General features: G+C 37.8%; 1 protein-coding gene and 1 pseudogene across 3 annotated transcripts in view; one reads left to right on the forward strand and one right to left on the reverse strand.

Annotated features, from left to right (window-relative positions):
- Positions 1–25,080, forward strand: part of CADM2 (cell adhesion molecule 2) — a 1,212,655-nt gene that overhangs the window by 797,126 nt on the left and 390,449 nt on the right. The gene's annotated exons all lie outside the window — the stretch shown is intronic.
- Positions 12,759–13,262, reverse strand: LOC118677576 (annotated as a pseudogene).

Below are 25,080 nucleotides of genomic sequence, written 5' to 3' on the forward strand. Positions count from 1 at the left end.
ATTTAAATTTATTATTGATAAGTACTTGTTTGTTGCCATTTTTATTCCTTATACCTGTATTCCTTCTTCCCTTCCTATTTCTTCTTTTTACAGCAAACCCTTTAGCATTTCTTGCATTGCTGGTTTGTTGGTAATAAAATCCCTTAGTCCTTTTTTGTCTCTGAAGCTCCTGATTTCACTTTCAATTTTGAATGATATCCTTGCTGAGTATAGTATTCTTGGATTCAGATTCTTCCTTTGCAAGACTTTGTATATTTCATTCAATTCCCTTCTGCTCTGATGTGTTTCTGTTGAGAAATCAGTTCATAGCCTGATGGGAGATCCCTTATAGGTAACTTTCTGTCTCTCTCTGGCAGCATTTAAGATTCTTCCTTTGTTGTTGGTGTTTGTCAATTTAATTATGATGTGTCTTGGTGTCTATCTTTTTGGGTTCATCTAGTTTGGGACTCTGTGAGCTTCTTGGACTTGTGTGAATTTTTTCTTCCCAATACCAGAGAAGTTTTCTGTTATTATTTTTTCACACAGGTTTTCTATTCCTTTCCCACTTTCCTCTCCTCCTAGGATTCCTATTATGCGAATGTAATTTTGTTTCATGTTATCTCAAAACTGCCTTACACTCTCCTCCTTTTCTTTCCTATGGGGACTGTTTCTTTGTCTCCCAATTTTCACTCCACTCAGGGAGTCTGGCTATATGGTTCACTCTCTGCTGCATTGACTTAAAGGCACAAAATACAACTCAATAAGACACAACACAAAGGGCACAAAACACGAATGTACTCACAATACCAATAACCCCAAATAAAGTTGACCACCAGAGAAAAGAGAATTAGAGGAGAGAGAGTGCAAAAATGATATTGAGGAAAGGAAAAAAAGGTAGGGCAGAAAAGAAAAAGAAGAAAAAAGAAGGTGAAAAATATATGTATATGGGTAGAAAATTAAAAAAAACAAAACAAAAAAAAACCCAACAACTAGTCCAAGAACTGCAAACAACAAATACCCAGAAAAAAAAAGGAGGAAAGCTGAATCTGAAGAGGCAGAGCTTATTTCTAGAAGGTAAGGTCAAAAAATTGAACAAATGGGGAAATGGCCACAGTTCAGCATAGAGGAGGTATAAAGAGAATGAGTGTATAAACATAAAAGAAAAAAAAATAAATACTAAAATTGTAGAAAATAATAATTGAAAAATATAATTAATAATATTAAAATATATACATAAAATAATATATATATATATAATTTCCCTTTCTTTAATCTATCTATTTATGTATTCATCTATTTTTGGAAAAGGAGAATAGAGAGCAGATAGGCCTGATTTGGTGATTGAAACTAATTAAGTTATTAATAGAAGAAAAAAATAAGTGAGAAGAGAAAAAACAAACACATAAAATAAAAAACAAGCTAATAAACAAGAAAACAAACAACAACAATAAGAACAAAAGAAAAAAAATTGGCTAGTGAAGAAATAGAAAAGAGAAGTGTGTATGTATTTGGAGCAGGGGAGAAGAAATTAGACATATGAATAAGCCAACTGAGACTACTTTAATAGTAATACATCAATTAAGCAGATAACGAAGATCAATTTTTAACAGGGAGTAAAAAGATGGGATAGAGAAAAACTAAAGCAGGAACAGAAGAGATACATGATGAAAAAGGAAACAGTGTGGAAGAAAGTGTTGGCATAAAGGAAAAAATGAGATAGAGTAAAATAATGATAAAAATAAAAATAGAATGTAGAAGACTAATCAAAAAATGTTTTAGAACATGGTAAAAAAATAATAATAAATAAAAAATAATAAAATAAAGTGAGAAAAAATTTAGTTTCTTAAGTAAAAGATGAAAAATGAAAAGTTGAAGTAGTAAAGTTCATTCGCTTCAGGGGAGCTTCAATGTCCCATGGGGCCTAGTTTAAGACCCCTCTCTACTGTGTGGTCTTTCATGTTTCAGTTTACTGGTAGGTAGTCAGCACTGTGCTGAAGTTCCCAGAGATCTACTGCTCCTCTGTGTCATACACCACAACCTTGATTTCAAGCAGAGGGATCAATCTTCCCATTTTGTTTATCTGCCTGCTTTCAGTTGTATTTACACAAGCGTCTATTTATGACACAGCTCCTAGGTTGTGGTGTTTCTGTATTACTTTCCCGGGACCAAATGGCCCCTCTACCCAGTCCTCCAGGGCTCCCTGGGGGTATTTAGAATCTTCTTTTCCCTGTCATGCTCAAGACTGGGTGCAGCTGTGCTGCAAGGATGAGTCTGGTCTTCTTAGAGAAAAATGTCTGTTCAGGGTTGGAAGGATGGACTGTCCCAGAGCTGGCTTTCTGCTCATCTCTCCCTATTCTGCTCCCCAGTTTCCACAAAAACCACCTTCCCCTGCAGTCTCGGTGAGTGTTTTAAATTGAAGAACCTAAATACTGGGTTTAGCAAGTGGACAAGCAAGGAAGTTATAAAGACAAAGCAACCTCACCGCCTCGTGTCTCTCTCCCCTGGCATTGTGCAGCCGGTATAGAATTTCAGGCTGCCTCCCAAGGCTATGGGCTTAGATCTAGAGTCCCCCCTGCCAGCAGCCCTATGGACCCCATTCCACATTTAAGAGCTACACTGACCCAAGGGATGCGATTTTGGTGCAGTGTAGTCTCCCTCTGAGACTCTAGTTCCGGCTGCACAAGTTTCTCCCTCCAGCCTGGATCCCAGATCTCACCTCTCTCCAGGTGATCTCTGGCCTTTCCATCCATGGATTGCCTCACCAGCTGTGTTTAATTCACCAATTCTGGGTGGATGTTACTCAATTCAGTTATTCCTTCTATCTGTTCTGTGAGAAGGCACAGGACCTGTCTGCCTATTCGGCTGCCACCTTGTCTCCCCCTAGATGAAAGTTTTAGGCACCTGCAGATGGGGAGGCTGGAATCTCAGTGTCTGTAGTTTCAAATCTGAGGCAGCTAGTCCCTACGTGATGTGGTTGTAGGGCCCCAGGTGGTATCTGAGGTCTCCCCAGGTGGAGGTGAGGCTGGACTTCTGATCACAGCTGCTTTCCCCTTCAAGATGGTGTGGTCTCTGCAGCAGAGCCGGCCACTCCAGGAGAGATTGCAGCAGTAGTAGAGTCTTCCCAGTGAGGGGAGCCTTGTCCACCAGCCCCCAAGAGTCCTGCGGAATATAACTGTCCCCCACTCACATACACACACGCCCCACACGTCCACACTCTCCTTTTGCTCTCTCACTCACTCATACTATCTTGCTCACTGCTGTCCTTTCAGCCACCATCTTGGATCTTGTCTATTCTTTATACTACATACTGATGACAGTTACTATCTTAGATCATCATGTGAAATGCTAACACTTTACTAAAAAAACAATAAAAAAACCCCACAAATAAAATTATAATAAATGAGGTAATTCCAAAGCCTGTACAATACAGTTCAATGGCATAATATTTATGGTCCTTCATCTTATCTTTTGGCTCTTATCTCCCTTACAGATTCCTCCATGCACTTTAAAGAGCCCAGCCAAAGTAGAAGAGCATCACACTCCACGTTCAAATACTCTCTTCTTATTGGCTATGCTATTTCTGAGGTTTGAAGTGTATTCCTACCCTATTTATGCTTACTGATATACTACTTATTTTTAAAATATGAATTCTCATAACACTCTACTTCTGAAAGGATTCTCCCATAATCATAGTGAATATAAATTGAACCTCACATTTGATCCAATCTATCCTGCTTTGACTCTGTTATAATCATGCAGCACCATATTGCATTATAAATTGTAGTCTCTAGTGAACTTAAGTTTCTCAAAAATATACCTTGTTTCTAGGAAATTGATTACAAAATGTTTGCTAAATTGACTTTAGTTATTAAATAATCTGTATTTTAAAGAATAACATTCTACATAAATAATTAGGGTGTGGTTCAATATGAAAACACAAGGTTAAATTTTAGCTATGTTTTACAATAACATGTTAGAAGCATATAGTTTTCCTCCCATTTATTGATTTAATTCTCAATAATTAATGTTTATGCATAAAATAATTTTGTTAGTAGATTAGCAAATTATTTTGTTTTTATATTTATTGAAAATTTAAAAATGTATTTATATTGAAGTTGTCTTTAGGTTTATTAAAAATGTGTTATCTACCTCAAGTACTGTTAATCAATACTGATTATGACGTCTTGTATATGTCTTTATTAGGCTATAGTATCACATGGGTATAACCAGGGTGGCCTATAAAATCCAGACTCTATGCTCAATAATGTTTGACTTATTTTAAAAATCAAAGTAATAAGTTTTTGTACTATAGTGTTTTATCTCTGTGAATTATTTTCATAAACAGAACAAGCAGTATTATTAAGGCCTTTGTGACTATAAATCAGATATAAGAAACACTAACTAAACTTACTAAAGCTCTATTTATTGCCACAAGCACTATTTTATTGCCTAAGTTTATGATTGCAGGTATGAGGCAGCTCCATTTAGTTACTCTGCACATGATATGAACAATATTACAACTAGATTATATCTGTCATAAATGAAAGCCATATATTTTTCTCCTTGTAATTCATTCACAGTTATCCAGATCCATAATCCTCTAGGGAGTGTCATGAATTCCACATAATGTTCCCAAATGCTAGATACTGCATTTGTATATGTGATTTAACTGACAGATGTATAATATCACATGCAGCCAAATAACTTCAAAATGACTGCCACTGTGAATCCTAAAATTTGCTAGTTTTTCTAGCTGATAAAGATGTACAATATAATCAGAATAGTCCAATTCCAATTTAATCCCTTATTTTAATTGCACGTGTGATTAAAAATTTAGCAACAGACAAATAAATAAACTGCTTTTGAATATTCGTAAAATAACACACAGAGACAATAAATAAAGAAAAAATAATTATGTTTTTATTGTTCTTCTTTAGTGATTAAAAATGCTATAATTCTTAATGCAGTGCAGCAATCACTGGTTTATATGACAGTAGGTAGATATCAAGATGGCTATCCACTTTCCCTAATAGTATAAGTGGCAGGGAGACTGAGGTATGGATTACATAGGAAACATATGGGTAGATGAAAATTATTGGTAATATTCTATTTCTTGGGTTGTTGGTGTATTCCTCTTGTTTATTGCATAGTACTTTATAAGTCATGCATACACATGTACCTAATTTTGCATAGCTTAAATATTATATTTAAAACTTACATGAGAGAAAAGTAACAGGGAAACAGTGATTTCTTTGCTCCTCTACGATGCAAGTCACTGAACTTAGTGTGTGTACTTTGCTGAAGAATTAAGGGGTGTTGGGTGGCTGCATCTACCCAATCATTTGCATCTTTGTGTTGCTTGTTTACTGATTTGACGAAAACTTAATTAAGATAAACTGTAGACAGAGTTGACTCATCATTCCCACTGATCAGACCTGGTGGGCTCACCTTACCCTATTATCTATTGTAAAACTTAGTATCTTAAGACAGTAGCAACTTTATTAAATTGTATTATTTTGAGGATCAAGAATTTGGTCAGGCAACTATTGGGGAATTATGATTTTTGTGTCATCAATTAAAGTCACACACTTATATTCAGCTGGCAGGAGTGCTGCTCTGTAGGATATAAGATTTTTCACAACTGGCGTGTCTGGTCCCTTTGGCCCCTGTCTCACGAGGGCCTTAAAATGGTCAGTCTCATGAGAGGGCTCAGTCTTCCAAAGGTAAATTTTTCTAGAGAGCATGATGGGGAGCTGCACAGCTTTCCTCACCTCAGGAGGCATGTAGCTGTGTTCTATTAGGAGAAGAGGTTCTTTGTGCAGATACAAGGGATAAGGGCATAGACCCACATCTCTGTGGGGTGAATGTCAAAGAATTGGCAGCCTTGTTTTTAAACAACCACAGTCACACCAATATAGCATTCCATTTTGTGTCATCATTTTATAGATCCCACATATCCAGTTACCTGTTCAGTCACTTGCTGGAAGTTAATTCCAACAGGGCATAATAAAATGCAAAAAGTCCTCAAAAGGTTGATGGGCTTCTAAATTCAGCAGGGCTGAATCATATTACCTGCTGCTGAAATAGTTGAAAGCATTTCCCCAAACCTGAAAATCTACAAGTTATTACCTGCTGCTGGCCAAACAGCTGAAGAGCCAAAGGCAGTTCCCCCAACCTGATAATACTTTACTGCTTACCAGGCCTTACCTTTGATATGTATATCTGCTTTGCTATAGGGCAAAATGTAGGAATAAAAAGCCCTGGGTCCGGAGATAGAGACAACTTGGTTACTGAAGCTAGGTCTCCTCTGGCTCCCCAAAATGCCTTCCAAATTTATATTTCATGTCTAGTCTCTTCATTAATTTACTCACAGCCCTTCTCCAGATTCCTGAACCCTTCTAGATGCTGAGAAACGCCCTGCCAGTCACTTTTCCTAGCGGTCTCTGAATATCATGTCCGAACCTGGTTAAGTCTACCAGGAATCATAATGAAGCTTTGGATAGAGGCAAAGTCTACTTTCATTTATTCATTTTCTTTACATATTGCTACTGCTCAACCTTCTTTCATTTATGTAAATTGGTCCGTTGTACAACACCAGGTACATGTATTTGAATATATAATCTCTATCTGTCATCTGCTATAGCTGCTGCTGGAAAAACAAAAAGTTCTGGCCTAAGCTTATTTATGCTTTGTACAGCATGAGGTTTTGCCACTTGCAACTTTAGTGAATATGCCTTTATTCTTCTTGAAATTCCTACTCTCCAGTCTCACAAGCATTCCTTACTTTCTGTTGTCTTTTTTTTCTTTCCTCCCTTCTCCATAAACACCCACCCCCAAAATGCTAGCAATAAGGGTCGCAGTCAGGAAGCAGATAATTTATTCTCTGCACCATCCTTTTTTCCTTTTCCCCTTTCCTTCCTCGTATTCATACTGCTTGCTCCTCCTGTTAGGCTCTTCTTCAGACTCTTGCTGTCATTCTCACTATCTTTTTATCAGGTCCACAAGTCCGAGACTTAAGGTTCTATATAATAAAAGGCTAATATGCAAATAGACTGAATGGCGAAACAACCGAACAACCGGTCGCTATGACATGCACTGACCACCCCGGGGGCGCATGTGGAACATGGCAGGCGTCAGCAGCAGGCAGCAGAGCATGGAACATGGTGGGCATTGGCCTCGGTGGGATGGTGGAGCAGGTGAGTAAGGGCAATATGATCAAGACAGGGCATCCGTCGCTGTCATCAGGGTGAGCCTCTGGTGGTTACTGAAAATTCTTTGCTCCCACATGCCAAGGTCCCGCCCGGTGCTCACACCCACTGATGGCACCCCTTGCCGGCTCAGATAGCCCCTCAGGGCTCCTCCATTTCCCCCTGCTTCTGAGGGGCAATTGGGACAGCAGCCGCTGCTTGCACCCACTGCTGGTGCCAGCCCCACTTGCATTCGCATCCAGCATGCAGTCAGAGGACTGGGGGCTGCAGCAGGAGAGGGCTGGGTCAGGGCACGGAGGATGGGCAGAGACCTGCCCCTGTGCCCACCGCAGCTTCGTGGCCCACAGTTCCTTTCAGGGTGCACAACTTCGTGCACTGGGCCCCTAGTATTATTACAAGAGTGTCAGACTACATCTCTGTATTCTCCTGACCAGGCTACAACTATTATCAACTTATGGTGATTCAGATTTCATATTTTCAACATCTAGATATTTGTTTAAATATATTTTTAAATTTTTAGTTACAGTTGACATGAAATAATATATTAATTGTCAGGTGTACAACTCAGTGATTAGACATTATATACCTTACTAACTGATCACCCGGATAAATCTAGTACCAATCTGACACCATACATAGTTATTAAAATATCATTGACTATATTTCCTATGCTGTATTTTACATCCCCATGATAATTCTGTAACTACCAAGTTTATACTTCTTAAACCCTTCACCTTTTCATCTATAACCCCTTCCCAACTGGAAACTGTCACAATGTTCTCTGTACCTATGAGTCTGTTTCTCTTTTGTTTGTCCACTTATTTTATTTGATTGATTTATTTTCTTTAAATTATATCTTTATTGTTGAAAGTATGTGCTCTTTGGAGAAATGTCTATTCAGGTGCTTTGCCCATTTTTAATTGGATTATTTGTTGGTGTTGAATTTTATAAGTTCTTTTCTTTTAATTAAATATTTATTGTTGAAAGTATTACATATGTCCCCTTTTTCCACCACTGACCCCTTCTAGTCCCCTCCCCCCCCCCCGCCACCTCTAACCCCCACAGGCCTTCACTGCCCTATTGTCTGTGTCCATAAGTTACACATATATGCATACTATTCTTTGCTTGATCACTTCTCAGCCACCTACCCTCCCCCACCTTCCCTCTGAGATTCAGTGGCCTGTCCTATGCTGCTATGTCTCTGGATCTATTTTGTTCATCGATTTATTGTGTTCATTCAATTCAACATATGACTGAGATCATGTGAGACTTGTCTTTTTCTGACTGGTTTATTTCGCTTAGCATAATACTCTCCAGGCCCCTCCATGATGTCTCAAAGGGTAAGAGATCCTTATTTTTTTTACTGATGCATAGTATTCCATGGTGTAAATGTACCACAGCTTTTTTTTTTAATCAACTCATATACTAATGGGGGCTTAGGCTGTTTTCAGATCTTAGCTATTGTAGATTGTGCTGCTATGAACATAGAGGTGCATACATTCTTTCTGATTAGTGTTTCAAGTTTCTTACGAAATATTCCTGGAAGTCAGATCCTGGGTCAAATGGCAGATCCATATGTAATTTTTTGAGGAAACTCCATACTATTTTCTATAATGGCTGTATCAGTCTGCATTCCCATCAGCAGTGTACTATGATTCCCTTTTCTCCACATCCTCACCAGCACTTGTCATTTGTTGATTTGTCGGCGGTAGCCATCTCACAGGTATGAGGGAATACCTCATTGTTGTTTTAATTTGAATACCAGTGATGATCAGTGACTTTGAGCATTTTTTCATATGTATTTTTTCATATGGCCATCTGTATGTTCACTTTGGAGAAGTGTCTATTTAGGTCCTTTGCCCATTTTTTAAATTAAATTATTTGTCTTCCTTTTGTTAAGTTGTTAAGTTCCTTATATATTTTGTATATTAACTCTTTATCAGATGTATCATTGCCAAATATGTTCTCGCATGCAGTGGGCTCCCTTTTCATTTTGATGGTTTCTTTAGCTGTACAGAAACTTTTTATTTTGATGTAGTCCCATTTGGTTATTTTCCTTTGCTCTAGGAGATATATCTGTATATCTATTGCTAAAAGAGATATTAGAGATTTTGCTGCCTATGGGTTTGTCTAGGATTTTTATGGTTTCACAACTTACATTTAAGTATTTTACCCATTTTGACTTCATTTTTGTGTATGGTATAAGTTGGTGGTCTAGTTTCATTTTTTTGCATGTATCTGTCCAATTTTCCCAACACCATTTATTGAAGAGACTCTCTTGACTCCATTGTAAGTAAGCTCTTGCTCCCTTTGTCAATTATTATTTGAGCATAATGGCTTGGGTTGACTTCTCCGATCTCTGTTCTGTTCCATTGATCTATATGCCTATTCTTTTGCCAGGTCCAGGCTGTTTTGATCATGGTGCCTTTGTAGTATAACTTCATATCTGGAATCGTGATCCCTCCAACTTTGTTCTTTTCAAGATTGCTTTGGCTATTCGGGGTCTTATTTGGTTCCATATAAAATTTTGAAATATCTACTCTACATCTGTGAAATATTACATTGGTGTTTTAATAGGGATTGCCTTGAATCTGTGGATTGCTTTAAGTATTATGGAAATTTTAATGATGTTAATTCTGCCAATCCATGAATATGATATTTCCTTCCACTTGTTTGTATCTTCCTCTATATCTTTTACTTTTCACAGTACAAGTCCTTTACCTCCTTGATTAAATTTATTCCTAAGTACCTTAATTTTTTTTGTTGTTGTAATGGTAAATGGGATTGCTTTTTAGTTTCTCTTTCTGAGAATTCATTAATGGTGTATAAAAATGCCATTGATTTCTGGGTATTAATTTTGTGTCCTACTACACTACCAAATTCATTTATTAAATCTAGTAGCTTTTTGGTGGTATCTTTAGGGTTTTTTATGCACAATATCATGTAATTTTGGAATAATGAGAGTTTTCTTCCTCCTTTCTAATTTGGATGCCTTGTATTTCTTCTTTTTTGATCACTGTGGCTATGATTTCCAGTACTGTGTTGAATAAGAGTGGTGAAAGTGGTCATCCCTGATTTGTTCCCGTTCTTAGGGGAAATGGTTTTAGTTTTTGCCCATTGAGTATGATCTTGGCTTGCAGGTTTGTCATATAAGGCTTTTATTATGTTGAGGTATTATCCCTCTATTTTAACTTTGGTGAGAGTTTTTAGCAAAAATGGGTGTTGGATTTTGTCGATACTTTTTCTGTATCTATTGATATGGCCATTTAGTTTTATTTAGGTTCCACATATAAGTGAAATTATATGGCATCTGTATTCCTCTATGTGATTTCATTCATCACAATATCCTCCATGTCTATCCATGTTGCTGCAGATGACAAGATTATATTTATTTTTACGACTGAGTCATATTCCATTGTATATATGCACCACTTCTTCTTTATCCATTCATCTATTTATGAACAATGAGGTTGCTTTCATATCATAGCTATTGTAAATATTGTAAATAATCATGCAATTAGTATACATATTTAATTTGTTTGGGATTTGTTTGAATAAATACCCAGAGATGGACTTGCTGGGTCCTTCTTTGTCTCCTATACAGCCTTTGTATATTTTTTGTTGTTGTTGCTTATAAGTGAAATTTGAAGTTTAATTAAAATCAGGACAGGTATATAGTAAACAAACAAACATAGCATACTTTTCTGATCATCAATTTTTGAGACTGAAGGCATCTCTAAACTTTTGGTGGTCCAGCTTATTTCTGAGAGATAGCAACCATCACAAAAGGTTTCACTCTTTGAACTATTCACATTTTATAGCAGAAAACAGAACAAAGTTCCTCAGACATTTTCCCTTTCATATCTAAAATGTGTTTGCAAGCAGAGTCCTTTCATATTTCAAAAGAAAAACAAGCAGCTTTCTTTCTTAACCAGTTGGCCTGTTACTCTCACCTTGGGATGTGATCGTGCAATATGAGGTTCAGGGCACCAGATCCAACCCCAGACCAGGACACCAGTGGCTACTTGTCTTTCTATGAGGAGGCAGAGGTATTAGTCTTTCCGCAAAGGGAAGGGTATGCCAGTCAACTGTCAGGAGATTAGCTGGGGAGGATGTGCAATGACAGAGCAAAGAGTAACAGAAAAGAAGAAGGCTTTCACAAGTCAGAATAGTCCAGCTTTACAAACCACGCACTAAAAATGCCAAATAGCACACCCAAAACTAGAGGGAGGAGGAAAGAGCTCATAGAAACTGCAGGAGACAAAGGATGGTGACATAGAACAGCAGATTTGCTTACAGATATTTATCACCTTCCTAACCCTGGAAGATGTGATTAAAAAGTTGTAGTTCAAAATTGTACTAAAAAACATTTCTAAAAATAGGCCTGTGGTCATCTTAAAAAATAAAAGGTCACTCCTCAGATAATAGAAGTGACAGATACTATCAGATACCAAAATTTGAGGTATCTTTGAAAATGGCCTGGCAGAGAAAAAGGAAGGAGAGAGAAAGTGAGGAAGGGAGAGAGGGAGGAGGAGAAAGGAAGGTAAATTCAGAGTACAATGGGAAAGGCAAAAAAAATGGGGAGGAGCACATTTTTAAGCCCAAGCTTACCTTTCTCAGCAGCCAAATAATAAAACAGGTGCACAAAGGAAAAAAAAAATAGTTTTTTTCTAAGAAACTTCTGGAAGTCAATGTTAAACTAAAATATACATTTAAAAATCTGAGATTGCGCATATTACAATGCTCATTGGTTTGAAAAACAATGACCACTGAGACTAGGTACTCAAATGGGTCAATGCTCTTCCAAGGTTAATCTTAAGTATCAAATGCAGAATACTGTGATCACGCCTTACCTAAAGTGCCTCTATCACTTGGTATGGACGTGCTCTGAGAGCAGTGAAATGACCTGGATGCTCAGAGAACAACAGAACTTCAATCAAAATGATGCAAGCAGGGGGAAATGGAAGAAGAGGAGGAAAGAACAGCTGGTTACTGATGACTCCCTTTTCATGTAGAGAGTTTACCATTATTTTCCCAAATGTGCTAAGTAAAGATATGGGAAAATGAACTATAACACCAAAGACAAAAGACATTCATTATAGAAAATAGAGGGGAAGTAGAGCTCAAAACTGTGCTATAGGGCATTCCTATTAGAGTTTTACAACCTCCACTGTCCCCAAAGACAAAAGGAAAAGGAAAAGCAGTTCTCTTCTTACTTATTTTCCTCTGGTTTGGAAGACCCCACACCCAGGCTCTTGTGGCACTGATCTGTGGGCAGAAGCCATGAAAGAGAGACACAATGTAAGAACATGAACAATGCTGAACCCACCAAACCTCTGCGACACTGCCCCAGACTTCCCAGATTGCATTTGTTAGTAGGTTGATATTTGATTTGGGATTTAAAAAAAATGGTGTGGGAGATGTTTCTCAATATGAAAATGACTAGGGAAGCCAAAGGAATTCCATTGTTTTTCTTTGCGGGCTGCTTAGGTCTACAGAAATATCCCACAGGCCTTCAATCTAATCTGCCTAACTGGGAGAGGAAATGGTCAGATGAAGCTCATCTTTGCATCATTTGGCACCCAGAGGAAGAGAAGGAGAGGGAGACTGCAGTGGGGACTGCTGGTAGTGCCTTTTCATTGTTGATCCTATTGGCCACATCAGGTATACACAGGTATCAGTTTTGCTGCTATTCTTCTGATCCTTGCAGTTTGAGATGCCCATCTCAAACTGATCATCATCCCCAGACACATGCTTTCTCTCATGATTGCTCAAGATATTCAAATTATTTACTTCTACTATGGAGTCTTTGATTAAGATTCCAGGGCTGATGAATCCTGTGGTATTGGGCAGATCGCAGGGTTGCATCTGAGGCAAGAGAGAATTGAAACTATCCAACAGAAACTTTCAGCCATAGATTATTTGGGTTCCTCTTGGTGTGGTGGAGAAGAGCATCCCCCTGGGCATAGAGCTATAGTCATGGGGCAGCTGCAGGGCATTGTTGTTGGGCACCATGCAGGTGGGTATGACATGGCTCTGGCTATGCTGGTGGTTGTTACTGGCAGATGAGAACATGGCCCTGTGCGTGGACTCTTGAACTTTGTACTGTGGGCAGGCAGTATATAGCCTTTGCTTTAAACTTTATTTTGTCAGGTATAAATATTGCTACCCCAGTTTTTTTGTTACTTTGTTTCCATTTTCATGAAATATATTTCCTATACCTTTACATTCAGTCTGTGTGTTTTTTGATCTAAACTGAATCTCTTGCAAACAGCACATATGAGGGCCTTGTTTTGCTATCCATTTAGCCTCCATTTGTCGTTTGATTGGAACATTTAACCATTTGCATTTAAAGTAATTGTTGATAGATATGTATTTATTTTAACTTTATTATTAATAGTTTTACTATTTTTTCTTCTTCTTAAACAAAACCCTTTAACATTTTTTTGTAAAACTGGCTTGATGGTGTTGAATTCCTTTAGCTTTTTCTTATCTGGGAAGCTCTTTATCTGTCCCTCAACTCTAAATGATAGCTTAGCTGTGTAAAGTAGTCTTGGTTGTAAGTCTTTGGTTTTCATCACTTTAAATATATTTTCTTAATTCAAGTTCTTTATTAAAGTATTACGTAAGTCTCCTTTTCCCCCATTGACCTCTCCCTGGCTGCCCTCACCCCCTAACATGTGCTCTCACCCTCCCACACCCTGTCTGTGTCCATTGGTTTTGCTCATATGCATGCATACAAGTCCTTTGATTGATCTCTTACTCCCTCACCCCTTGCCTTCCCTCATTGGTTGGGCAGTCTGTTCGATTCTTCTATGACTTTGGTTCTATTTTGGTCCCTCAGTTTATGTTGTTCATTGTATTCCACAAATGAGTGAGATCATGTGCTATTCGTCTTTCTCTGACTGGCTTATTTCACTTAGCATAATGCTCTGACACTGACTATTTTGTGCCAATCTCTTCTGACCTGCAAAGTTTTTGTTGAAAAATCGGCTGACAGTCTTATGGGGCTCCCTTGTAAGATTACTGATTTTGCTTTTCTCTTGCTGCTTTTAACCTTTTACATTTTAATTATGATGTGTCTTGGTGTGGGCCTCTTTGGGTTCACCTTGTTTGAGACTCTCTGCACTTCCTGGACTTATATGTCTTTTTCTTCACCAGGTCAGGGAAGTTTCCCCATCATTACTTTTTCACATAGGTTTTCACTTCCTTGCTCTCTGTCTTCTCCTTCTGGCACCCCCATGATGTGAATGTGTGCTTGATGTTGTCCAATAGCTCCTTATAGTATCCTCTTTTTTAAAAAAAATTATTTTTCCCTTTTGCTGTTCTGATTGGTTGTTTTTTGCTTCCTTATTTTCCAAATATGACCTGATATAGTAGATGTCCTGTAGGGCTCACTGGCATAACTTCCACAATAACCTGACCTGGGCACTCCAGGTGCATTCCCCCAACCGGTGTGGGCAGTATACACCTTCTGTTGTAGTTGATTTTTGATTATTGTTGGCACCTCAATGGGAGGGATTTCCCTTGATGATTGGCTGCAGGGACTGGCTGAGACCAGCATGAAGGGTCTACAGAGCAGGACTGACCCCCCACAAAGCAGGATTTACTTCGGCAGTGCTCTGCTGCTTGCTAAGTCTGTCCTTTGAGTTTGTCACATGTGGAGGTGGTTAGGTGGTGCTCTGTCATGGCCTGTAACTATCCACCAGGTACGCTGGCTCTGAGGCCTACTAGAAGGTTCAGGCCAAGGTGAGCTGCCATCTGTGCCCTCTTTGGGCCACTCAGCATGAGCCACAAAGCAATTGGCATATGGCTGTTACTTGTGCCAGTATTGGAGGTGCCCAGGAGAAGCCAACCTGCAAACCAACACCTACTGCCACTAGTGTCTGGCCTGGGAACACTTAGCAAGGGGTATGGAGTATTATCAGGTCAGATGCTGATTAAGAGATTTTAGGTAAGTCCAAAGCATAAGCCAAGATAGCCATTTGTATGGAGAAAACAATGGAAATGGCTTGGGAAAGCCCACAATTTGGATGGGGCTGGGTCTCAGGGATTCACCTCTGGGAGAGGAGGGGCAAAAAAGAGCTAGCCAGGTTACCTTGCTGGACACTCAGAAATGGTGCCTAAATGCCAGATGTTAGTAGGGAGGGCCCAGAAAATAAGCAATAGCCTCTGCCAGTGCTTCTGTGTGGGAGAAAACTTCCCCTCCTGCTCTTGGCCTGATTTCAGACAATTCAATTATTCCCTATATGTCCCTGGTGCCTTTTGAGCTACTGTACCAGTGCTGGAGCTCAGAGCAAGTGAGCCTGAGTATGTCCATGTATGGCCCTTTAAGAGGACAGCTAGGATTCCAGGAGCCTTTGTCTCATGAAGCTACAATCTCTGCTAGTTCTATACCAGCAGTTACGGGGTCTTCTCTTCCTGGCACTGGAACCTGGGCTAGCAGCCTGGTGTGGGACTGAAACCCCTTGCTCCTCAGCAGGGAACTCCACAGGTGAAATATCTCTCCCAATTTTTATCCACCACATGTGCGTGTGGGAGCAGCCGTTCTATGTCTCGGCTCCTCCTACCAGTCTTGATGTGGCTTCTTCTTTATATCCTTATTTATAAGAATTCTGGTCAGCTAGATTTCAGGCAGTTTTGTGTGATGGTTATTCTTTAGCTTTGTCATAATTTTGATGTGGTTGTTGGAGGATTCAAGCACCACATTTACCTATGCTGCCATCTTTACCAGAACCTCAACATCTAGAGAAGCTAACTGTGATATTCTAATTCTACATTATCTCTTAATTTTATCAATGATTTGTCTCCCTGAGGTATTAGTCATATAGGAAAAGTAAAATAAATGTTTATTGCTTTTTTATGTTTGCTTTTGACAATTTAAAAATAACTAGTTGAGCTCCTGGCATCTTCTAAATCGGTTTGTTTGTTTATGAATTTGCATCTTTGTTTTGGGGATCAGTATGTGTTCATAAACTTAAGCATATTTGATGTGTTTAAATCTATCAGAGTAATTACTCAGATAGTCCCATATTTGACTAGTGATTGACTCTTCAATTCTTTTGGCATAAAATCAGTAGACTTTTATTGCTTTTTAGCTTTCTGGATGGTATACTTCTCGTCCCCCTAAAAATTGTTTCCTTGAGAAGTCCTAGTTAATTTTAATGGAAATGTATTTATAGACCTCAATTATGATACAGGAGTTGCTCATTGATACTAGATTTGTCATTGATTCTAGGCCTTCCTGTAACAGGAAGATATATATATATATATATATATATATATATATATATATATATATATATATCTTTAAATTAATATATATCTTAAATTGATACTTTCAACTGAAATTTTGGGCTATAAAATTTTACTTAATGGTACTCATCTTACCTCTCTCTGTTGCTAGAAATGTGATCAGCTTTCATTCCAGTCATTGAAAAGAGAGGAGGGAGAAGAAAAAATACTTTTTTCATGGAGCTTTTCTTCAATTCCAAAAGAGTTAAATGTCATTTGGATGATTTACAGTATTAGCATTAAGAAAAGTGAAAATTCAGGACCCCTCCACTAATCTTACACTTTTCTTCACGGCTTCTGGATGACTAATACTATTTTAATGATGTCAGATTTCCATGGCATAGAGATTAAAGACTTATATGTACACGTTTAGTATGTAAAATGAAATGTAAAAAATCCTTTCACACTAAGAGAATAAACAGTTTATCAGCATAAGGGCAAATGGTTTATCAGAGACGTTCTGTTTTCAAATGGGATAAAGGGCTATAACCTGAGGATTCTGAACACATTGTAACTCGTGATTCTCAGTTTCAGCAGTGTTTTACTGACCAATTACACATACAACCTAGATACAGGGGCTGAGACAATACAGAAAATGAGCTGACTGAAATAAGAGGTAAGGCTCTAAATGGCTTAAAAGAAACATCGAGTAAGAAGTCATAAACATTGTAAAATTCAAAGTTTTTTTAAGTTTGTTCCTATTCACATGCAACAAAACCTGTCTGACCCAGAATCGCTCTCTCATTCTGATAGAGTCTTATACTATGCAGTGTAAAAAGGACATTTCCCTTAAAATTCAATAAAGTGTTTTCTGAACACCTTCTGTATATACTTTGTAGGAATTGTTCTACTGGCCTATACTGCCCTGAATAATTTATGCAGAATTCTATTTTTTTTGTAATGAGTCAACTTGGTTTTAATAAAGCTTAAGCCCCAGGAGAGTCACTCATCAAAGGTGTTCTTTAGGTGAGTCAATACTACACTACATAGACTTCATGTTTTCTTCTTCAGTGTTTTAAATGTGTATTATGGTACATATTATTTTTAGTCCTGGGTCTTTCTATTTAAACACATGTTGTTGTTTTTTAATGTTTCCAGGAGCCTTTTGTTTTCAATAAATGAATATACATTCATATTGCTCCCCATAAATAGGATTAACTGAATAGAAATCCAAGGAATCTAGGGAGTAATATAAGTATTTTCCTGAAAGGAGATGCTTCCAAGAAATCTATCATCTATATTTTCCTTTTCCTAGCCCACTTTCCATTTTCTGTCTAGTTTGACTTCAGCTATGTACCATGTAAAATCTTTCCGTTTCAGTTCTCACTGATCACCTTATATAAATTATCTAAACATTCATTTCTGATAGAAATTGGCTGATCCTTTTCAAAGCAGGGTACTAATGCTATATATCAAGAATGTAGAGGAGAAAATGATTGATTGGACAATTAGATTTGCAATAACAAATGCCAATAGGGAAACTCAGCAGGCATTTTCTTGAAGGAGGGTATTTTACCCTTTTCTCCAGGTGAGAGTTAGGGTTGGGGTGGTAAGTCAAGCAGCTCTAAATATGTCTAATACAAGATCAATTTATATGGCAATTATGAGGTATATTTGCATGCCTTTTTCCTTCTTTAACGTGCTGCTAAAGGTTACCTCGATGGTTTCTTACCTATTTTATACTTGGTGATTTTTTTTTTTCAAACAAAATAACTCAATATTAGATCAATTGAAAAAGTACCTTAAGTGTGTTATATCCTTTGTTAGGACACTTGGCATTCTATTTTTTTAAATGTACTCAAAGCCAATACAAAGGACAAGATCATTCAAAATAACATCAATGCTTAGTGGAAAATTGTCAAACATCTTATTATTTTCATCCTTTGTTTCTTCAGACTAAAGTACTTGGCACAAAGTACGTTTTTTATCTTTATTTCTTGTTCAAAAACTGTCCTGAGTGTCTACTATACACTGAAGTCTGTATGAGGAAATGGGTCCCTACTAGTGAGCAGAGAAAACCAAGCCCCCAGTAAAGGGAGAGCAAGGAAACAGATAATTTCTCTGTGAGGCCATAAATGGTGCAATAAAAACAGTCTCTGTGCACTTAGCATGTGCCAGAGTGTGTTCTGAGTGCTTTCTATCTTATTGAATAATTATATTCTTATTATAATTCTATGTGTCAGGTACTGTTATTATTGTCCCATTTTAGGGATGAAGAATTTGTGGCACAGAAGGATGGCATAGCTTGCTCATTTATGTCAGTAAGTGATGAGGGCTGGTTTCTAGACCTGGCGTTGAAAGCTTCTAGTGAGTAGATGTGTTGCGTGAACATTACAAGAGACACTGTGCAGGCAAATTTAATTAAAAAAATCAATAATCTGGCAGAAAACTTATTTCTTCACTTTTATTTTTTTCCATGATGATTTTTTTAATTTGTCTGTATGTACAAGGAGTCAGCTGCCAATTGTAAACCCTTTGGGGACTTCACAGTACATTCCCTTGAGCTCCACATGCTGAGATATTTACGTAGAGCTTGTTCACAGAACCTCCTGCCATTTGTGAGCCAGGCTCATTACAAATCTGCTAACAGGCTGAGAAACCTGGTATCTGACCTCCAAACCTTACATTCAAAGGCCTAAGAAAAAAGAAGCTAATTGGAGTCTAATTTAACTCTGAAAAATTTATTCTAAAGTTACTTATGGCTTTCCCCCATCACATTTCATCTTTATTTATAGTGAATCCCTTTTTATTCCTATAATTTGCTCATTGTGTCATAAGACTGAGGAAGTGTCCCTGAAATATGTATATTAAATTTCATATGATCTCAATTTTTCTCTTAAAAAATGTTGCTTAAAACTATATTCACGCAAATAAGTTACTTATATAGATTGTCATTTTATTTTCCTTAGAAAATCTAATAATATGATTAGAGCAGCTAAGATAATCTTCCATCTCAAGGTTTTATTCATTTCTGATTCATTTTGTCTATTATTAAACCCAGCTGTTGATGTTTTTGAACAAACTGATTTCTGAATTAACTCTACATTGTGTTCTATAATAACCCCACTTCAGTATTACCATGGGTTGTTCCCAATTTACTTTAGATAATTAAAGCTTCTCTTTATTTCTATCCAAGTTGCCTGTTTTATTTCCCAGAACACAAGGATGTGATTTCATTCATGTTGCTCTAGGGTCTAAAGTTGATAATCATTTTTCTACATCTGCCCTCATCAGTGTCTGCTTCCAATATACATTGCTATATCCCCATCTCTTGGCTTCCTCTCATTGGCACTCACATTCCCACTGATATATTCTGTTTTTCTGCCACAAGCCATTCCTTGTTGTTTCTATAAAGTCAGTACCTTTGTATCAGAATTGTCCTAATTTCCTTAGCATATTAGATATTTTTTCCTATGTTGACTTGTTTAAGATGATTGTTTACATACAAATTGCACCTACTTTTGAATTGATGACATTTATCATTGAAATATGAAAAATGTATACATTTTTCAGTATCTGAATGAGCAATTCACAAGTAGGTATTGGGAAAGAAGAAAATCTAGGTCATCAGAAAAATCCTTGCTTATTTCTCTTTCATTTTTATGATGAAAACTTGAAACCTATTAAAATGTATATTTTATTTGTTAGATCAGAACAAAGAAAAAGTGGTTTAAGTAATTTTTATATCTAATATATTCTAGTAGATATTCACTTATAGAATGACAAAGCTATAATTATGTATGTACATATTTGAATAAACAGTTATAGAAGTATCGGTATATTTTATATTCTATGTATTTTAGAGGTTTGTTTTATATATTTTATATTAGTATTGAATTACTTTAAGATTTTTTTTAATATATTTTTTATTGATTAAGATATTACATATGTGTCCTTGTCCCCACGTTACCCTCTACCCCCCCCCCCCCGCTCATGCCCTCACCCCCCCGTTGTCCATGTCCATTGATTAGGCCTATATGCTTGCATACAAGTCCTTTGGTTGATCTTTCCCCCTTACCCCCACCCTCCCCTACCTTCCCTCCAAGGCCCGATAGTCCAATCAATGCCTCTCCGTCTCTGGATCAGTCCTTGTTCATCAGTTTATGTTGTTCATTATATTCCACAAATGAGTGAGATCCTGTGGTACTTATTCGCTCTCCAGTTCCATCCATGATGTGGCAAATGGTAAGAGTTCCTTTTTTCTTCTTCCTCTTCTTAAAGAATACCTTTCAGCATTTCATATAATGCTGGTTTGGTGGTGATGAACTCCTTTAGCTTTTTCTTATCCGTGAAGCTCTTTATCTGACCTTCTATTCTGAATGATAGCTTTGCTGGATAAAGTAATCTTGGTTGCAGGTTCTTGCTATTCATCACTTTGAATATTTCTTGCCACTCTCTTCTGGCCTGCATGGTTTCTGTTGAGAAATCAGCTGACAGTCGTATGGGTACTCCCTTGTAGGTAACTGACTGTCTTTCTCTTGCTGCTTTTAAGATTCTCTCTTTATCTTTTGCTCTTGGCATTTTAATGATGATGTGTCTTGGTGTGGTCCTCTTTAGATTCCTTTTGTTTGGGGTTCTCTGCGCTTCCTGGACTTGTAAGTCCATTTCTTTCACCAGGTAGGGGAAGTTTTCTGTCATTATTTCTTCAAAAAGGTTTTCAATATCTTGCCCTCTCTCTCCTTCTGGTACCCCTATAATTCTGATGTTGGTACGCTTGAAGTTGTCCCAGAGGTTCCTTACACTATCTTCATATTTTTGGAATCTCTTTTCTTTTTTCTTTTTCGGTTGGGTATTTTTTGTTTCTTTGTATTTCAAATCTTTGACTTGATTCTTGGGATCCTCTTGTCTGCTGTTGGATCTCTGTAAATTATTCTTTATTTCAGTCAGTGTATGCTTAATTTCTAGCTGGTCCTTTTTCATGTCCTCCATGGTCTCACTATACTTATTGAGGGATTCATTAAATTTATTGGCGGTTTCCGTAAAATTCTTGAAAAACCTTATAAACGTGGCCTTGAACTCTATATCCAGTCGTTTGCTTTCCTCCATTTCTGCCATTTGTGACCTGTTTCTTTGTCTCCGCATTTTGGCAGCTTCCCTGTGTTGATAGAGTGGCCCTGCGCGCCAGGTGTCCTGTAGGGCCCAGTAGCTCAGCCTCCCCAGGTACCTGGGGTGGACACTCTTGGTGCACTCTTGGTGCCTTGGTTGTTGTAGGATCACTGGGAGGAATTGAACTCCAGGCCAATTGGCTGTGAGAATCAGCTGTGTCTAAAGTGGGAGAACTTCTGTGCTGAAGACACCCCTCTGGGGCAAGACTTGCTTCAGTGGGGCTTTGGTGCTCACTGAGTCTGCTCCCTGAGTGTGTCCCTTATGGATCTGAGGAGTTGCAATCTGGATGGTCCCCCTCTGACCACTGGGTACAATGGCTCCTGGATCTAAGGAGGTGCTAATTCAGCCTCTGCCTGAGGCCACACAGCAGGAGCCACAAAGAGGCTCGGCTGTGAAGCAATGCAAGCTGCTGCGGGGGCTTTGGCCTTCTCTTGGAAGTTCTGGGTCTGCCTGGCTTGGCTGCAGATAGGTACATTCACATGCAAAAGCCTCTGCTGCAGTCTGGGTGGGGCGGAGTCTCAGGGAATCCAAGGGCGGATCAAGGAGCGGTCTGCCTGGCTCGGCTGCAGTTAGGTACATTCACATGCAAAAGCCTCTGCCGCAGCCTGGGTGGGGCGGGGTCTCAGGGAATCAAAGGGCGGATCAAGGAGCTATGGCTGATTCTCCGCCCGGAGTCGCGGGTCTCAGTGACCTGCTAATTGCTGCAAGCACCTCTGAGGGAAAGCCGCCTTCAAGTTCGCCCGCTGCCGGACAGACCAGCTTCTCCCCGTATGAGTCCTGGGTCCCCAGAGACTTCCCGGAACCGGAGTTCAGAGCAGTCGGGAGCTTGTGATTCAAAAAGACAGCCGCGTCCTCAGGTGCCACCCCCTTTCCCCGTGTGCGAGCTGCCGTACCTCTGCACTTCACCTCCGCAGCGCCTCTGGCTCTCAGCGCTTTTCTTTCCTTCTAGTTGTAGAATTTACACTCAGCCAGCCTTCCTGTTGTTCTGGATGATGTTTGCTCTGTCCTTTGCGGTAATTTTCAATTGTTGTGAGAGGCGGCGATTTCCCGGTGTTTACCTATGCTGCCATCTTAGTTTCTCCTCTACTTTAAGATTTTTTTTACTAAATGTCTACTCCCAAAGTGACAAAACAAAATAATAAAATGTTCAAAGAATATGTGGAATTGCTAGTTCTCTGCATTATGATTTATAATTTATATATCTGAAGAAGTTTCTTAGATTTTATGCATTCCCTTCTATAGAGTACCAATATTTTCTTGGTTCACCAAAATGAAAATTTCCTAGGAAAACTATGTCATTATATGGTTTCATTGTAAAACTAGAGACCTGGTGCACAAAATTCATGCACTTGGCGATGGGGGAGGTCCTTCAGCCTGACCTACACCCTCTGGCAGTCTGGGAGCTCTTAGGGGATGTCTAACTGATGGCTTAGGCTCACTCCCAGCTGGCTGAGCGGCGCCCTCCCTGTGGGAGGGCACTGACCACCAGGGGGCTGCTCCTGCACTGAGTGATCAGTGCACATTGACCAGTTGTTCTTCCATTCGGTTGATTTGCATATTAGCCTTTTATTACATAGGATAGACATTGAAAAATATGATTGATATAGTTAGGAAATTTCCACTATCTTTATTATGTGTTTAGATAAAAACCACTGTCCTTATTATATGCTTATATATCTTCCTTACTTAGTTGCCTTTCCTTTACCTGAAGAATAACATCTATACTGAAAACTTTGCATACCCAAAAAACAAAAGGTGTATTTTGACATTGTGCAGATGTATTAAATATTATATAGTTATATAAAAATATTTCAATGTTATATCTTATAGGCACCCAAACCCCTATAACTTTCTACAATTTTTAGCAAAACTAATTAATAATAATACAACCTCCCCTAGTTTAGCATTTCAAAACAAGTTATCGGTATTATTTACCTTAAGAAAATAAGATGTTCTTTGTGCATATTTTAATATTTCCAACTCAAGTATGCACTTGAATAAGAGTTAAAATATTAGTAATCCAGATTTTTGTCTTACTTGCCAATACGCCACACCCATTTGACATATATTATAAGAATTACCATACTCAGATGTAAAGGGGGTTTTTTTTGTGTTGTTTTTTTTTTTTGTAAAGGGTTTTTTTGAAAAGCTTTTCTATTTTATGAAAAGAGGACTTGGAAAGATACTTTGTTAATACTTTAGATTTTCTGTCACTTGCTGGTAGTAGAATAAAATATTCACAGTTGTTTTTCTGCCTTTAGAGTTTTGGGTATTTGATTCTAAACATGTGAATAGAATTTGGGTACTGATATCTGATGTCTAGAGTTTTTTCTTTTTAGTACCTGAGATGTTATATATATTTTATACCAGTGACTTTTAACTAAGTTCATGGCACACATGAACTAATCACTAAAATTCTGCAGCACAACAAAAAATGTATTATATTTTTTCTAACAAAATATATTTTTTCTGGAAAAAAAGGTATCATTTTGATTTATTTACACTGAATGGCTATTCTTGTTTAGCTGTTGTCATTTTCTTGATCTGATAATCAAAGAGAAAATAGGTCAGTGCCCCTGACTAGTCAGGTATTGCATGTTTTAAAAGTTACTGGGCACTCTAGTTAAAAATCACTATTCTGCACTATAATCACCTCAGCTCTCTTTAGTACATAGGAAGAATGTACTAAATATAAAGTTACTATTTTCAGCCATCATGAAGATAGTTCATGTGAGAGTACAACCTTTAATGTTTTTCTTCATTTTAATAAGGACCCAAAAATGACAATGAAGTTGGTGTTTGCAGAGTAGATTGAATAGATGGACTGTCCCAAAATATACACAGGTTATATGTGGGAGAATTTAAAATAAGTAAGGTTGAATAGTGCAGTTTAATTTACCAAGAGTCTATGTTTTATTTGCTTTGTTTTTTGCTTTACTATAGTTTTTTTTTTAATTCTTTGAATTCTAGCCTTTTCTCTAATGCAATTATCAATTTTCATGTAAAAATCAATGTTCATTCAGTGATACTTTCTTTTAGTCAATGAAAACCAGAAAATTTGTTATGACATCTGTTCATAATCTTTAGTAAAAATTTAGGGCCCCACATCACTGAGGTCTTTAATAAAGTATTTATAACAATTTTCTAACAGTTGATATTTTCAACTCAACTTTGGCTTTTTAGTTTATGATTTCACCAATGTTTCTAGCTCTAGCATTGAAGACCAAGAATTAAGTTAACGATGAGTATTGAATTCATCTGTTCCTATGATTTCTTGTTAAAATATGCCTATTCTGAAACATGATTTTTGTTTAAACTTTAAACAAAACAACATTTTTTGACAATTTCTCTTGGCAGGCAAGCATGTTAAAATGGTATCTATTCTTTTCTGTAAATGTCAGTGAAAATTGTTGACTTTGAACCACTGACACTATATTACACTTTTTATTTGTTCTGTTACTCTACATATAAAGTTTCCTTATAGTTTATTTTG

Source organism: Myotis myotis, unplaced genomic scaffold (assembly GCF_014108235.1).
Source record: "Myotis myotis isolate mMyoMyo1 unplaced genomic scaffold, mMyoMyo1.p scaffold_m19_p_2, whole genome shotgun sequence".
NCBI classification, from domain to species: Eukaryota; Metazoa; Chordata; class Mammalia; order Chiroptera; family Vespertilionidae; genus Myotis; species Myotis myotis.